Here is a 16,537-nt window from a genome sequence, read left to right as displayed (position 1 = left end):
AAATTCCATCTTTTTATTGTAAGAGTGCTGAACACATTCTTTTTAGCTTTTTACACCTTAAGCAAAATCCCTGAATACTTGGTCTTTAAGTTTCTTTCAAACTACAATATTCTGATACAATATCAAGTACAAAATATGTCGAGAAAAGATTGTCCAGAGCACTTCAAGAGAGATGGCAGAATGGATTGATGGACCGTATTTTTACAACTTTTTGTTGAGTGGCCGTAATTCTAATATGCCACCATGGTTTACAGAGATCTGACAAGAAAATTCAGCTGTTAACTAAAAGTGATAATAATGTCTAACGTGTATCAAGTGCTTAAAATGTGATAGGCACAAAGCTACGTGTCTTACGTCTATCATCCCATTTAGCTTTCTTACCATCACTAGAGGATGGCAAGTGATATGATCTCTACCTTCTACAAGAGGAAACTGAGGTTCAGAAAGCAGGAGACCTGCCCAAAGTCACAGAACCATCAAGTGTTCTATCAGGTTCCACAGGTCCTAGTCTTGACCGCTATGTTGTACTATTTCCTTCCAATGCTATCAGGATAGTTTTTCTCTTGTGAAAGGTAAACTCATTTTTCTCTGTTCCTTTTATGATATTTTTTAAAGGAGCAAATGCTTAAGAGTTTGGCAAAGTTCATATCTATCACTGGTTTTGACTTTATTTTTCTGTTACAAAAGATTGATGAGTTGTCTACCATTTAAATCTTATATATTATTTCCTGTATGATATAAAGTTTGTGAAAGTTTTGAGACTGGAGTACAGAAAAATTCTCTATTTTTATCTGAAACTATCATGTTTATCTTTCAGTTTTAGGAGAGTTTGTCTGCTTATAAATTCCATCAGTCTCTTGCTGCTATTTCTGTCTAGCAAACTATTTCTTTATTCACGAAGCAATAAAAGGTCACTGGAAAAAAGAATATAATATTCACTCTCATAAAATAAAGTTAAACAGTATTTAGCATTTATATCTTTCCAGTGTAGTAAACAAAATATGGTTTATTTGACTCAATGAAGACCTATGATACCAAAAATGATAAATCTAATGATTTGTTTGAACACAGGAAGATAAATCTTTCATAGCATGCCCTCAGTGATGACATATTGCCATTGTCCTAGTTTTCTGTAAAATTAGACAGAAAGGCAAAGCAGGCTGGGCTTCTTGTTCCAAAACATTCAGATCTCAGTCCAGGACTATGGTCTAAGGACATCAGCTGAATAAGTACAATTCATGTTTTGTTTACTTGGTTTGCTTTTTAAAATGCTACTTATTGAAATAATATTGACATGATGTTTTATATTTGCGAGGAAGGCTAGAAGAAGCAAAGGCCAATTTTTCTTTTTAGTTTGCTTTAATTTCAGTGAGTATCTGAGAAAATGTAAAATTTCCTGACCTTTCTTTAGGCATGTCATGAGATAATTATTTTCCTTTTTTGTAGGCAATCAGATCTGTGGTTAAAAAATTTAGCAAGTGCATTATTAAAACTGAGTTGGAATTTAATATAAATGAAAATTTCTTATTTTTATAAAGTTTCGATGGATTTTGTTTATAAACATAATGTGCACACAATTGGCTTAAGAAAATGGCTGTTTACAGCTTCCAATTGCTTTTGTTGCCATAATTAAAATAATACAACTAAAACCATTAAGTTAGTGTCTTTTAAAAATCCAGATATAGAAGCAATGTGTTCCTCCTTGTGAGCTACATGGCTTGACATCTTTTTATGCAGTCCTTTCTTGTGGGAAAACAGTGAGGAGAAAACTGGAAAAAAAAAGCAAGAGAAGCATAGGTTACAAACTATGGAGGGGCCAGTTTCTGTACCCCTGTTTCTCAATCTAGTCACTTCCAAGAAGTTTCGATGCTTTTCCATATAGAAAAAGTCAATGTAGTTACCAAATGTGCCAATTTTCTCTAAAGTTATTTAGAAAAAAAGAAACTTCATCTAGTACCATTCCATTGCTTAGTCCTTTTTACAATTTCATTTTTACACATTTTGTTTCTCATTATCAAATAGAAATCTGTCTCATGCTGTTATAAGCCTTTTTATAAAAGACTCCCTTCACTGAACAGCAGAATCTGGCCCTATTATCTCTCTAATTAAAACACTGCAACCTAGGGAAGCCAACAGTTAGTTCTCATAAATGGCACTTTTTTTGATCTCCTTTTGTATGGCAAGAAAAATGGTGAAGATAACAGAAATGTCCTGATCCCTAAAACTAGATACAAACCTGCAAATATTCAACCTGCAGAATCCTTTGGGTCTACAGAAATGGCACCCAGTAATTTATTTTGACATAAATCAACTTGCTTTCACTCTATAGCTCAGCTCTGCTCAGTTCATTTTTCAAAAGAACAGTTCAAGATTGTTCATGCCTTCTGGAATCCTACATCTGTATTTTCTTTCTTAGCAGATTCTCTGAAGTTTGAATGAAAGATCATACATCATGATACAACTCCACTACTTAGTAGACTCATCATCCTGGCTACCATTTTGTGTGTGTGTGTGTGTGTTTTTCCCCTTCAACTAAGTCTTATTAAGATAATTTTAAGGGATTATAAAATTTTTTTTTAATTTTTTATTTGTAATTTTTCTGGGTACATAGTAGTTATATATGTCCATGGGTACATGAGATGTTTTTTTGCCAGCATGCAATATACTAATATAATAAAACAAGCAGATCATGGAGAATTGGGTATCCATCCCTTTGAGCATTTATCCTTTGTGTTACAAATAATTCAGTTAAACTCTTTTAGTTATTTTTAGATATATAATTAAGTTCTCACTGACTATAATCACCCTCTTATTCTATCAAATAATAGGTCTTATTCTTTCTATTTTTTGGTACCCATTAACCAAAGATTTTTTTTTTTTTGCTTTAAATAGGAAAACTTTACGTTCTATTAGCAAAGGCATCAGTAATATCTTAATAGCTGTACAAACTAGTGTGTCTGTTTTTTTTCTATGTCCCAAGGATACCAATAAGGCCATGAGTATTGGACACATTGACCTAATAATGGGTTGCTTGTTAAAAATTGCTTTTCCATAACACAAGTTTACCTATGTGATAAACCTGCACTTGTACACCTGAACTTAAAAGTTTAAAAATTTGCTCCTAATGCACATTAGCATTAATAAAGAATATCAAGCAAATGGCATAATCCAATCATATTTAATAAGCATCTGTAAATATTAGGACCATTTGAGCACCTATAAATACAAGGTAATTAAGATGGACTTTCTCAAGAAATTTCGTTTCTGGTATAAAGAGGCCAAGCAGTGTTCAGGGAGGGAATATGAGTTTGGATAGCTCAAATATACAATTCATGCCTGAATTTTTTATAATTTCATTTTTTTTTAAATTTTAGGTTTGAGGTACATGTGCCGGTTTATTACCTGGGTATAGTGCATGAAGCTGAGGTTTGAAATACAGATGATTCTGTCATCCATGTACTGAACACACTACCCAAGAGTTAGTTTTTCAACCCTTGCCTCCCTCCCTCTTGCCTTTCCCCTTGTAGTAGTCCCCAGTGTTTATTTTTCCCATCTTTATGTCCACGAGTACCCAATGTTTAGCTCCTGTTTATAAGTGAGAACATGTGGTATTTGGTTTTCTGTTCCTGCATTGATTTGCTTAGGATAATGGCCTCTACCTGCAACCATGTTGCTGCAAAGTCATGTCAGAATTTTGACTAGACTATGTATAAAGGATACGTACTATATGTGTGAGAAAAATAGAGTAAGTCGCAATCATACTGGACGTAGTCAATTCATAAAAGAAAAGTGGCCAAATTTACTTTATACAACAAAAGCATGAGTCCTAGTTCAGAAACTAATAATTTCGCTAATAATAAGGCATGGGATTTAGAGTTAGGAAGCTTAGATGTCGTTCCTAACTCTGCCAGTAAGTGCTGAGTGATCTTAAACAACCTGGTTGACCTTTCCAAACCTTTCTATGGGTTGCTTATGCATAAAATGAGTGGTTGGTTCTTGTGACCTCCAAGGTCATGTCCAACTCCACAATCTAAGGAGAAAGGAAACTCAGAGAATCCTTTGGATAAGAATTGACCCTCCAACCAAAGGAAGAATGCTTTTCTACTTTCCAAGAAGCTTACAAAGACTGCCAAAATACAGAACTTCATTACAGAAAATCTTAACTCTGCAGATATGTGCAGAAACCACTGAAAATAATTTCAATTATCCCTTATGTGATAATTTTTAGCATAGGTTAGGAGCTGTTTCTGATGCACAACATACTAGAACTAACTAAGCAAGGCCTATGTTTTAATTTTAGGACAGTGTATATTTGTGAAAAGGGCTCAGACTTTGGAATCAAATAGACATGGCCTTCCTACTTCTTAACTATGTGAATTTGAACAAACTCCTTAACCTCTCTAAATATGAATTTCTTTTTGGAAAGGGGGTTTAATAATACCTATTTCATAGAGACGCTAGGATCAAATGGAATAATGTATGTTGAGTCTAAGGATATGCCTGGCATTCAGTAGACAATAAATGGTAATTCCTCTTAAGAGAGTTAAAGACAATAGGCACTTTGTTTAGGCCACTAATCATTCAACATATTTTCTTATGGGTCAAGGTGAGTTCTATTGATAGAGATTGCTCAGACGAAGCAATGAAACACAGATGTACCTACTAAGACAATAATAATATTTACAACAGCATCAAAAACCAAAATACTTATGAATCAATTTTACCAAGGAGGTGAAAGACTTGTACACTGAAAATTACAAAACACTGCTGAAAGAAATTTTAAAAAACACAAATAAATAGACATCCTGTGTTCTGGGATTGGAAGACTTAAACTTGTTAAGATATCCACATGGCCCAAAGCAATGTACAGATTCAATGTAATCTTTATGAAAATCCCAATGGCATATTTTACAGAAATAGGAAAACGTTCCTAAAATTCATATGGAACCACAAAAGACCCTGAAAAGCCAAAGAGATCCTGACAAGGAACAACAAAGCTGGAGGCATCACACTTCCTGATTTTAAAATATATTACAAAGCTACAGTAATTAAAACACTATGGTACTGGCATAAAAACAGATACATAGACAAATGGAACAGAATGCAGAGCCCAGAAATAAACTGGCACATGCACAGTCAACGGATCTTCAACAAAGTGCCAGAATACACAATGAGGGAAGAATGGTCTCTTCACAAAAAAATGGCACTGAAAACAGTGGGTATCCATATGTAAAAGAATGAAATTGGAACCTTATCCTACACCATATGCAAAATCAACTCAAAATGAATAAAAGTCTTAAACATAAGAACCGAAACAGTAAAACTTGTAGAAGAAACACAAGGGAAAAGCTTTATAACTTTGATCTCAATGCTGACTTCTTGGACATGACATCAAAAACACTAGCAATGATAGCAAATAAAGACAAGTGGGACTGTCCTGCAGTGGCTCACGCCTGTAATCCCAGCACTTTGGGAGGCTGAGGCAGGTGGATCACCTGAGGTTAGGAGTTTGAAACCAGCCTGGCCAACATGGTGAAACCCCATCTCTACTAAAAATACAAAAATTAGCTGGGCGTGGTGGCCTGCACCTGTAACCCCAGCTACTTGTGAGGCTGAAGCAGAAGAATCGCTTGAACCCAGGAGGTGGAGGTTGTAGTGAGCCGAGATCACGCTCCTGCACTCCAGCCTGGGCAACAAGAGCGAAAATCCATCTCAAAAAAAAAAAAGAAAAAGAAAGAAAGAAAGAAAGAAAAAGACAAGTGGTACTATATAAAACTAAAAAGCTTCTTTTTTATTTAAACAGGTAGCTATGTTTATTTTATTTTATTTTTTAAATTTTAAGTTCAAGGGTACATGTGCAGGTTTGTTACAGAGGTAAACTTGTGTCATAGGAGTTTGTTGTACAGGTTATTTAATCACCCAGGCATTAAGTTTCATTGCAGAGGAAACACTTATCTGAGTGAAAAGGCAACCTACTGAATGGGAGAAAATATTTGCAAGCCATGTATCTGATAAGGCATTAGTATCTAAAATGTATAGGAAACTTCTACAACACAATAGCAAAAAAAATTTACTAGATTAAAAGGTGGGCAAAGGACTTAGACATTTCTCCAGAGAATATAAACAAATGGCCAACAGGCATATATAAACATGCTCAACATCACTAATCATTAGGGAAATGCAAATCAAAACCATAATGAGATATCAATGCACACCTATTAAGATGACTGTTACTCAAAACACAGACAATAGTAAGTGTTGGTGAGGATTGAAAGAGGAGAAATTGGACTGGTGTGGAACACTGTTGGTGGAAATGCAGAACGGTGCAGCCGCCACAGAAAACAGTACTGAAGTTCCTCAAAAAATTAAAAATAGAACTACCATATGATCCAGCAATTCCATTTCTGGGTATACATCCAAAAGAACTGAAAGGATCTCAAAGGGATAACTGCATACCATATTTATTGCAGCATTATTCACAGTAGCCAAGATGTAGAAACAACCTAAATGTCTATCCACGGATGAATAGACAAGGAAAATGTGGTGTACACGTACAATAGAATACTACTTGGCCTTCAAAAAGAAGGAAACTCTGCCATATGCAACAACATGGAGAAACCTGGAGGACGTTAGGCTTAGTGAAATAAGCCAGTCATGGAAGGACAAATACTGCATGATTCCACTTATATGAAGTATCTACAATAGTCATATTCATAGAAACACACAGTAGAATGGTGGGTTCCAGGGGCTGAGAAAATGGGAAAATGGGGTGTGGCTTTCAATGGGCATACAATTTCAGTTATGCAAGATAAATGAGTTCTACAGATCTGCCATACAATGTAATGATTATAGTTAACATATTGTGTGGTGCACTTAAAAGTTTGTTAAGAGGGTAAATATCATGTTAAGTGTTTTTATCACAGTTTTTTTCGTTTTTTTTTTTTTCTTTGAGACAGAGTCTCGCTCTGTCGCCCAGGCTGGAGTGCAGCGTTGCAATCTCTGCTCACTGCAAGCTCCGCCTCCCGGGTTCACACCATTCTCCTGCCTCAGCCTCCCGAGTAGTTGGGACTACAGGCGCCCGCCACTACGCCGGGCTAATTTTTGGTATTTTTAGTAGAGACAGGGTTTCACCGTATTAGCCAGGATGGTCTCGATCTCCTAACCTTGTGATCCGCCCGCCTCGGCCTCCCAAAGTGCTGGGATTACAGGCTTGAACTACCGCGCCCGGCCTCTTATCACAGTTTTTTAAAATGGGAAAAAAAGAAGTGTATCCAGCCCTGTTTTTGTATTGTACTTACCCATGACTGAACAAGAAAAAAATCCTTTACTAATCTAAGATTTGACATAAATACCATAACCATCCACCCAAGCATCAGCCAGAAAACTCTACCTGGATGTCCCAGGCAGATTTTGCTTCAACTCTGTACTTGTCAAAGTCTCCATCTACTCAGGAGAGAGTAACTGTCAGTCCCATTGTAAAGAAGAGTATTGCTGTGTCTCAATGTCATCTCATCAAATAATTTAGTGCCCCCTGAGAGGAAGGAAATCATAGTACATGGCTTCTATGAACTGTTTGGGGTTAGCCAGGAAGGCCACTCATGAAATGCCAGTTTGGTTGCCGAATTCCATTCGTGGGTTCCCACAGATGTCTGTGAAAAGATGTTGAGGTCACTAAGACATAGTTTGCCTATAATGTTTCTATCAAGTGAACACAGTTATCATATGAATAATGTGTGTAATTTTTTTATGCCTGATTAAATTTCAAAAGCCACTTCATTCATGCCTGGAAAAACACAATTTGAAATAAGACCTGCCGGAATATGCCTATTAACCCTGCTAATGAACAAATATAGTTCTTATCACTTGCAGATGATACTCAGTCTGGCTTTGGGCTCATATTTCAGAGAATACCTCCACATGAAGCTCATCCTAGCAGAAGAAATGGTTCCTGACTACTGACCTGAAGTAGTTTGCCAGGATGTGTGTATGCTGCAGCAGATGCCAGATTGGCCTCCGTCCCTCCTTGGGGGTTTTTCATAAAAGCAAATCCCTTATCTGAGAGACTAATCACTTGTGATGTTTGACCATTCTTAGACATGGCAAGGGCATAGATAGCTTTGCCTTGCCTGCAGCCTCTCCTGCAGAGTCATCTGGTTTTTCTGTCTTATCCAGAGAGTGCTTCTATTAGGCAAAGACTGAAGTCTACCAAAAAGCTCCTTGCAATCCCGTACACCATTGACCTTCATGGAAACATTTGTGATCATGATGTCATTGATAATGTGGGAAGGGTTCATTAAGAAAGATCAGGGTACACGTGAGTAAAAGAGAACTTCAGAAGGGGTGAAAAATAAGAGTGTCTTAGGCCATCTCAGGTAACTCTTTGCCCTCATTCAGATAAGATACTGATACCTCCATATTACCAATGAGGTGTCTGCCTTCTCAAGAGGTGAGATGACTTTTCCTAGGTCACATACAAAATGAATAAATGGAAAAAATATACAGACCCTTGATTGTTACACTGTGACACAGGTGCTTGTTTATTTAAGCAACAAATATTTTCTTGAGCACAGAATCCAACAGAAATGGCCATTATTGTGAACAGGATGGAATGATTCTTTCCTTTGAACACCTTATAGTACATGGAGAGTTTGAAACTGAGGACAAATTTCTGAGATACTAAACCACCCTCGTTTGTTTTCTAAATGCTTCAGCCACTGTATTTTAAAATCAATTTTGAACATAGGAAGCATGTTTAATATTCATGATTCTTATTTATTATACTATTTTAAGGACTGCATAAATTTCATGCCCTGTTCAATTAAGCTAATCTTCCTTTTATATAAGTTAAAGAAGTGCCTATTCCTGAAGAAGAAAAGCATCAGCAAAATGGCCACTAGCTTTCTGGGTGTGTTCACCATCCACATATTTTTGGATAAAGAGTAAAATATATAACTCACCGTGATTTAATGCTTAACACTAAGTCTTTATATCTTTGATTAATTAACATTCAATTCAACAAACATTTATCGAACACATATGGGCAAGGCACTCCTGAGAATACAAAAATGAATAAGATCTATTCTCACCTTATCACTGAATTGCAAAGCCAAAAATATCCTTAACAGAAGGTAAGATATAACAAGTGCCTAAGAAAGCGCAAACAAAGTGCTTTGGGAACACAGGGGAAGGAAACTATTTTGTTCCCCCGGGGAGCCAGGGCAGTATTTATGGAAGAGTGGCAATTGAACTGAGCCTTGAAGCACAGCTAAATTTTTATTAGAGGTAGAAGAAGTATATTCCGAAGGAGGAGAACAGCATAAACAGAAAATCATGGGCAAGGTAGTCTGGTTACTGGAGTGAAGATTAGTAGAACAAGACTAATGAGAGATAAAACCAGGAAACTATATAATCACTGCCTGCAGAAATTCTCTAGGAGTGTACTAAGGATTTGACCTTTATAATATGAGTGGTGAGGAATCATTGAAAATTACTTAGCAATAGCAAAGGAGTGACATGATCAGAGCTGGGCTGGATGAACAGCATTCCGCAGGTGCGTGGGAGACAATGGAAGGAAAAGACCCTGAAACAGAGATTAAACAAGAGACCATAACCAAGCACTAAGAGATAAAAGGAGACTCAACAAGATTAAGGCCAACAGGAAAAGAAAGAAAAGGAGTGTTGACAGTGTGAGTAGCCTCGTGGATCAAATGCTGCATTCATTCATGAATAATGCATACAGTCAATCAGCAAACATTCATTGAGCAACTGCTAAGTGAGATGCACTGTAGTAAGTGATGAACATACAACAGTAAAATGATACATAGTCTTTGCTTCTAAAAGCTTACAGGCTACACAAATATGTAACAATAACATACTAAACATAAGTATGAATAATAAAGATAAATATGGAACAGTGTCACAGCAAGTGGGAAAAGCATGTGCAAAGGTCAGAGGTGAAACAGAATAAGCCCGGTATGTTTGAGGAACTACCGGTAGTTCAGCTTGGCTGAGGCATGGAGCGTAAGGTAGAAGGTGGAAAGAAATAAGGTTGGAGATGACGGAACAGGAGTCAGATCGTGGCAGATCCTATAAACCACCTCGAGAGTCTCTACTGGATACTGAGGCCAAAGGAGAGAGCAGGGAAATGACATAACCTACTTGCACTTTAGAAAGATCCTAAAGTGGATGAGTGGGTAGAATTTTTTAAAAAGACAAGGAAGAAGAGAAGAAAGTTGGAAAGTCAATGATATTGAGAAAAGCATGGAATCCCAAAGAATTTAGCAATTAAGTACTCAGGATTTTTTCTTTTTTCCACAAGATCTTGTTCTGTCACCCAGGCTGGAATGCAATGGCGCTATCTTGGCTAATTTTTGTAATTTTAGTAGAGATGCTGGTTCATCATGTTGGCCAGGCTGGTCTCGAAATCCTGGCCTCAAGTGATCTGTGCGCCTCAGCTTCCCAAAGTGCTGGGATTACAGGCATGAGCCACTGCGCCCGGCCAGCACTCAGGATTTTTGAGAGAGCAGTTTGAATGTAACCACTGAGAAAGAAGCCTGATGGCAAAGAATTTAACAAGAGAAAGGAAGATAGTTGGTGTCACATTTTTTAAGAAGTTAGAAAAACAAAGCGGGGTTGGGGGGGAAGATGGATTAAATAGTTGTAAAAGAAGTAGCAGGATCTAGGAAAGGGTTTTTCTTTGTTCAGAGTTGAGAGACATGAAAATTTTATCACAAGAATGGGAGGAACTCGAAGAGACTAGAAATGCAAGGGAGGTGAAAGAAACACCGGACAGAGTGAGGAAAGGATGGGGTCATTGTGCAATCAAGGCACCAAAACCTTGTTTCTTGAGCTAAACTATCCCTGTTACGATGACCCATATTCATTTAGGGTAAATTCAATAAGTATAAAGTATTTTTTCAGAAAGTCATGATGTAAATAAAGAATTTGATGAGAAACCCATGACATACAAGATTTGTTTAACCTCAGATCTTGGTGTTAGATAGAAGCCAAAAGATCTTTTTAGGGACTGTCTCCCACTTCTAAAAGAAAGTATCTTCAGCTAGGAGTATTTAATGTTCTGAGGAAAGAAAATTCTATAGATGAGTTTTTTTTTTTTAAGTTGATGAAAATCATTAATGCTTCCTGCCATCCAAAAATGGCTCTTAAGGGTTAGATCATGGTTCCTGGTCTATTACATTTAACTGGACAGCAAGGTGTTCTTGCTGGGTTTTCTCTTTCTAACAGGATACAAAAGAGCTGTCATGCCAAGTAGAATAAGACAGTTAGCTGAGAGCCCAGCTGGAGGTTTGGACTATCCGGTCTGGCTGTCAGGGATTAAAAGTCCTGTCTTTGGACCAAGCAAGCACTCAACCCTTGAAAAGACCACAGTGTTTTGATGGAGACCCAATGACCATAATGTTAAAGAAGCCTTCCAACAGCCATATATACTGGCTGAAGCTGGAGTATCAACATCACAGGATTTGCTGGGGACTTAAGAGTAGTTTGAAAAAAAAAAACTCATCATAATTTGTGTTTACTCATATTTGCCTCTCTTCTTTTAATCTCAACCATCAAGATCCATGATGAATCTAGGGACAAAGCAAAGTTCAGACTATTCAGAAAGCAGGCTGAAATAAAGGGGTTAAAATTTGACTCTTTCAAGACACACAAACTCCATCAGATAATCAAGCATTTTTTTTTTCTTTTTAAACGAACAAACAAAACAACTCCATCTTCCTCTGAGGAAACAGTGCGTAGGGAAAAAAAGGAATCAAGTTACTAATAAGCCGTATTTCATTGAACCTAAAGCCTAAATGATTGGAACACATATTCCAACTTAAAATATATTAAACCATGAAAAAAACTGTCTTAGAACCAAAGAAGCACAGTATTCTGTGATGATAAGATTAAAAGTTGATGAAATTCAGTATCAGATTGCCTTGATGTTCTCTGTAAGGAAACTATGTTGTCAGTTGAGAACGGGTTGACCTTAGGATATAATGAGGGTTGAAGGCAGCAAGAAGCGCTCAGAAAAGTCACTGATAAATATGATAAAAAATAAGAAAACTTGTTTTCACTGCAAACTGCTCTTTCTCCTGATTTTGAGGTATTGGTCTCTACTCAAGTATGCAAGCTGGAAATCTGGGGTTGTCTCTGTTCTCCCTCTTCTCTCTTCCCCACACCTTAGCAATCACTATTAATTTCATTTCCTCCGTATTTATCAAGTCATTCTCTACTTTGTTCCCCTCATTGTGATTTCTTTTTATTAAGGCCTAATCATTTTTGGCTTCAAGTATTGGTGTAACCTCTTGGGATAGCCAACGTGCAAACTGGCCCCCAGCTCTCCCTGACTCCTGGTGTTCACGCTGCTATGAGAACTTCCTACTCTCATATCTCATCAGGGTGGTCGACATGACCAATGGAACGTGGCAGAAATGACAGTAGGTCACTTCCAAGGCCAGGTCATGGAAGACATCGTAACTTCCACCTTGCACTCTCTCTCTCTCTCTCTGGAATCAGTTGCCATGTCTTGAGGACATGCCGGCAGCCGTATGCAGAGGCTCACGTGATAAGGAACTGAAGCCACAGTGACTCTCTCTCTCTCTCTCTCTCTCTGGAATCAGTTGCCATGTCTTGAGGACATGCTGGCAGCCGTATGCAGAGGCTCATGTGATAAGGAACTGAGGCCACAGTGACTCTCTCTCTCTCTCTCTCTGGAATCAGTTGCCATGTCTTGAGGACTTGCTGGCAGCCGTATGCAGAGGCTCACGTGATAAGGAACTGAGGCCACAGTGACTCTCTCTCTCTCTCTCTCTCTGGAATCAGTTGCCATGTCTTGAGGACACGCTGGCAGCCGTATGCAGAGGCTCACATGATAAGGAACTGAGGCCACAGTGACTCTCTCTCTCTCTCTCTCTGGAATCAGTTGCCATGTCTTGAGGACATGCTGGCAGCCGTATGCAGAGGCTCACGTGATAAGGAACTGAGGCCACAGTGACTCTCTCTCTCTCTCTCTCTCTGGAATCAGTTGCCATGTCTTGAGGACACGCTGGCAGCCGTATGCAGAGGCTCACGTGATAAGGAACTGAGGCCACAGTGACTCTCTCTCTCTCTCTCTGGAATCAGTTGCCATGTCTTGAGGACATGCTGGCAGCCGTATGCAGAGGCTCATGTGATAAGGAACTGAGGCTACAGTGAAGATCCAGTGGGGAACTAAGGCTTCTTGTCAACAGCCACACACATACAATGGGAAGTGGATCCTTTATTCCCAGTCAAGTCTTTGCATGACTATGGCCCTGCTAGCATCTTGATTACAGTCTCATGAGAGAACTCGAACAAGGCCATGCAACTAAGCTGCTGCTGAATTCCTGGGCCACAGAAATGACGAGATAATAACCATTTCTTGTTTTATGTCACTAAGTTTAGGGATGATTTGTTATACGATGATATGGTTTGACTGTGTCCCCACCCAAATCTCATCTTGAATTGTAACTCCCATAATTCCCATGTGTTGTGGGAGGGACCCATTGGGAGATGATTGAATCTTTGGGAGGGGTCTCCCTCATACTGTTCTCATGGTAGTGAATAAGTCTCATGAAATCTGATGGTTTTATAAGGTTTTCCTTTTCAATTGGTTCTCATTCTCTCTTGCCACCACCATGTAAGAAGTACCTTTCACCTTCCACCATGATTGTGAGGCCTCCCCAGCCATGTGGAATTGTGAGTCTGTTAAACCTCTTTTTCTTCCCAGTCTCAGGTATGTCTTTATCAGCAGTGTGAAAATGGACTAATAAATACAAGAGAAAACATAATATACTTATTGAAATATCTTTCCATTGTACAGTCCTATAGCCCTGATACTCCCCTATTATAAAATGAATCATATTTGTGATCTTGTTCAATGACCATTTCTCCTTCTAAGTTACCAACTGTAGGAGGTCAGAGGCTATGCGACCTTACAGGTTACTTTACCCTTCAGTTTTTTATCAACAAAACAAAAGTTGCCATGAAGTTTAAATGCATATTAATAAAGCACACGAAATGATGCTAAAGACTAAAAAATACTCAGTGATTGCTAGAAGTTAGTATTCTTTTCTCCTTGTTATTGTCATTTTCAGAGGAACTCAATAAACTTTTGTTGTAAGATTTGCATGGCTACCTGTAGCTAGCTTTGTCTTTCCCTCTCGACTGCCTTTTCACACCACTAGAACGATTAGTTATCTTAGGTGAAAATTTCATATTCGTTCTTTTAAAACCAAGTAGTTTTAAAAGAATCCAAAACTCATACCTATGGTGTTTCTCACCATCCTACCTCTTTTGGCATTATTTATTGTTATTACAATTTATATATATATATATTCTTTCTTGTCTCTGTCTTAGAACTATTTAAAGGGAAAACAAACAGCAAGGTGATTGATGCCAAAAAAGAGAAGGGAAAATACACAGAATCTGTCCTTGATAATTCAAAGAACAGGTTGTCACTTATTTTAAGCTAAAATGATTTCTTTTAATCCAGTGGTCTACATCTGCTTTGTTAAAAATAGTAACCACTAGACATGTGTGCTAGTTAAATTTAAATTATTTAAAATTAAAAAAATTAGTTTCTCAGTTGTGCTAGCTACATTCTAAGTGCTCAGTAGCTTTGCGGCTACTGTGCACAATTATAGAACATGATAGCATTTTAGATCATTTCAATCATCACAGAAAGTTCAACTTGAAATGCTTGTCTGTAGTAAATATGGATCTGGGATTCTTCCATGTGGTAAATTTTTGTTCCTTTTTCCCTCTCTCCTGACTTATAAGCTAGACTTTTAACTATTTTTAGTTGTTTTTACTGTGAAATATATCACACGTGCAAAATACTGTATATAACTTACATATACAGTTTGAAGAGTATTAACAAAGGGAATACCTATTACCTAGCTCAAAAAAAAAGTGTTGCTAATACCTTTAGAATATCTTATGTGACCTTCCATAATCACATTCCCTTTCTTTATCCTCAAATTAAACACTAAGAGTACTAATAGTTCTCTTTATAATTTTTTTCCTATGTGTAACACCTGTAATCAAAGTATTTACTAGTTTTACCCATTTCTAAACTCTAAAAAGTGTGTAAACTTCTGTGAATTTCTCCTTTTCTTAACATAAGATCCATGTGTGATGAGGATATCTGTAGTTTATTTCACTTTTGTGTAGTATTTCTTGGTTTGGATATTCCACAGTCTATTTACCCAGACTCCTGTTATTGAGCCTTGTGGGTTTTGTTTTGCTTTGTTTTACTATTACAAACCATGTTGTCATGAACTGTTGGGATGCATTTCTCCAATAATCTCTTCCATGGCCAAACATCTAGGCACTAATGGCAATTTGTCCTATCTTTTTAGAAAAATTTGTATAAGCAAACAGTCCTGCAAAGATGGAAATGGTGGCCTGTCCTGGAGCTAACTTATTTACCTTCCCATAGAATAAAGACAGAGGCATTGCCCTTTCCAAAGACCTCCCAGGATTATGAAGATGGAGATGCCTCTTTCCTGTCCCCAGAGAGATTTGCTTGCATTTCAGCATAATGGGATAATGGCACTCTCTGGAAGGGAGGATGCTGGTTTCCTAGCAAATCTTGTATAACATCAATCTCTCGATATCAAGGTTCCTCTTGATGATGCACTCCTACTGCTTATACAGGCACCACCTAGCCCTCACCACATCATCCTGTGGGATTTGGGGCTACAATGTTACTCTAACTGTTACTTTAGCTGTGAATAATAAAGTTTATTTGTTTCTAACTCTCACACCTGTGTCTCCCTGCCAGTAGCTATGAAACTCTGGCTAACTTGTTAACTTGCAAGAAGGATGAACCCCCATACTTCTTCACAGCCCCTGACTTGATAGTTTAACAAGAACATTACATAACATGTCTCCTGGAGATCGTGTTCAAGAATTTCTTAGAGGATACACTTAAAAGCAGAATTGCTAGGTTATAACTTCACTAGATCATGCCAAGTTGTTTCTTAAAATGGTCAAGCCAATATACACTCCGCTTAATAATACTGAAGAGTTTTTGTTCTCTGTCTTCACCAATACAAGACATTTTCAGCTTATTAAATCTTTTTAATCCATTTGATGTGAAATGGTATCTTATTGTAGTTTTAATATGTAATTCACTGATATAATGCAAATGAGAAATTTTATAAGTATAATTTATATATAATATAATTATATATAATTAAATGAATATAATTATTTAATAATAAAATAATTATTTTAATAATTATTTAATTGTTAATATTTAATAATTATTAAAATAATTGTTTTATTATTAAAGAGAAGCTATTATATTTTCCTCTTCTAATAGAGGCCAGTTTGTGATTTTGTTTCATGGTTCTATTGAGTTGATTGTCTTTGTTTAGTTAATTTCTAGGAGTTTGTTACATAACATGGGGTCTAGTCATTTATCAGTTACATGAGGTTCAGCTAACATATACACCTATAATCAAAGTATTTACTAGTTTTCCCTCAGTTTTTTACTTTTATTTCTTTA

The sequence above is a fragment of the Pongo pygmaeus genome, chromosome 8, assembly GCF_028885625.2.
Source record: "Pongo pygmaeus isolate AG05252 chromosome 8, NHGRI_mPonPyg2-v2.0_pri, whole genome shotgun sequence".
Taxonomy (NCBI): Eukaryota; Metazoa; Chordata; class Mammalia; order Primates; family Hominidae; genus Pongo; species Pongo pygmaeus.
The sequence above is the reverse complement of the archived record's forward strand: the minus strand, read 5'-3'. Positions refer to the sequence as shown.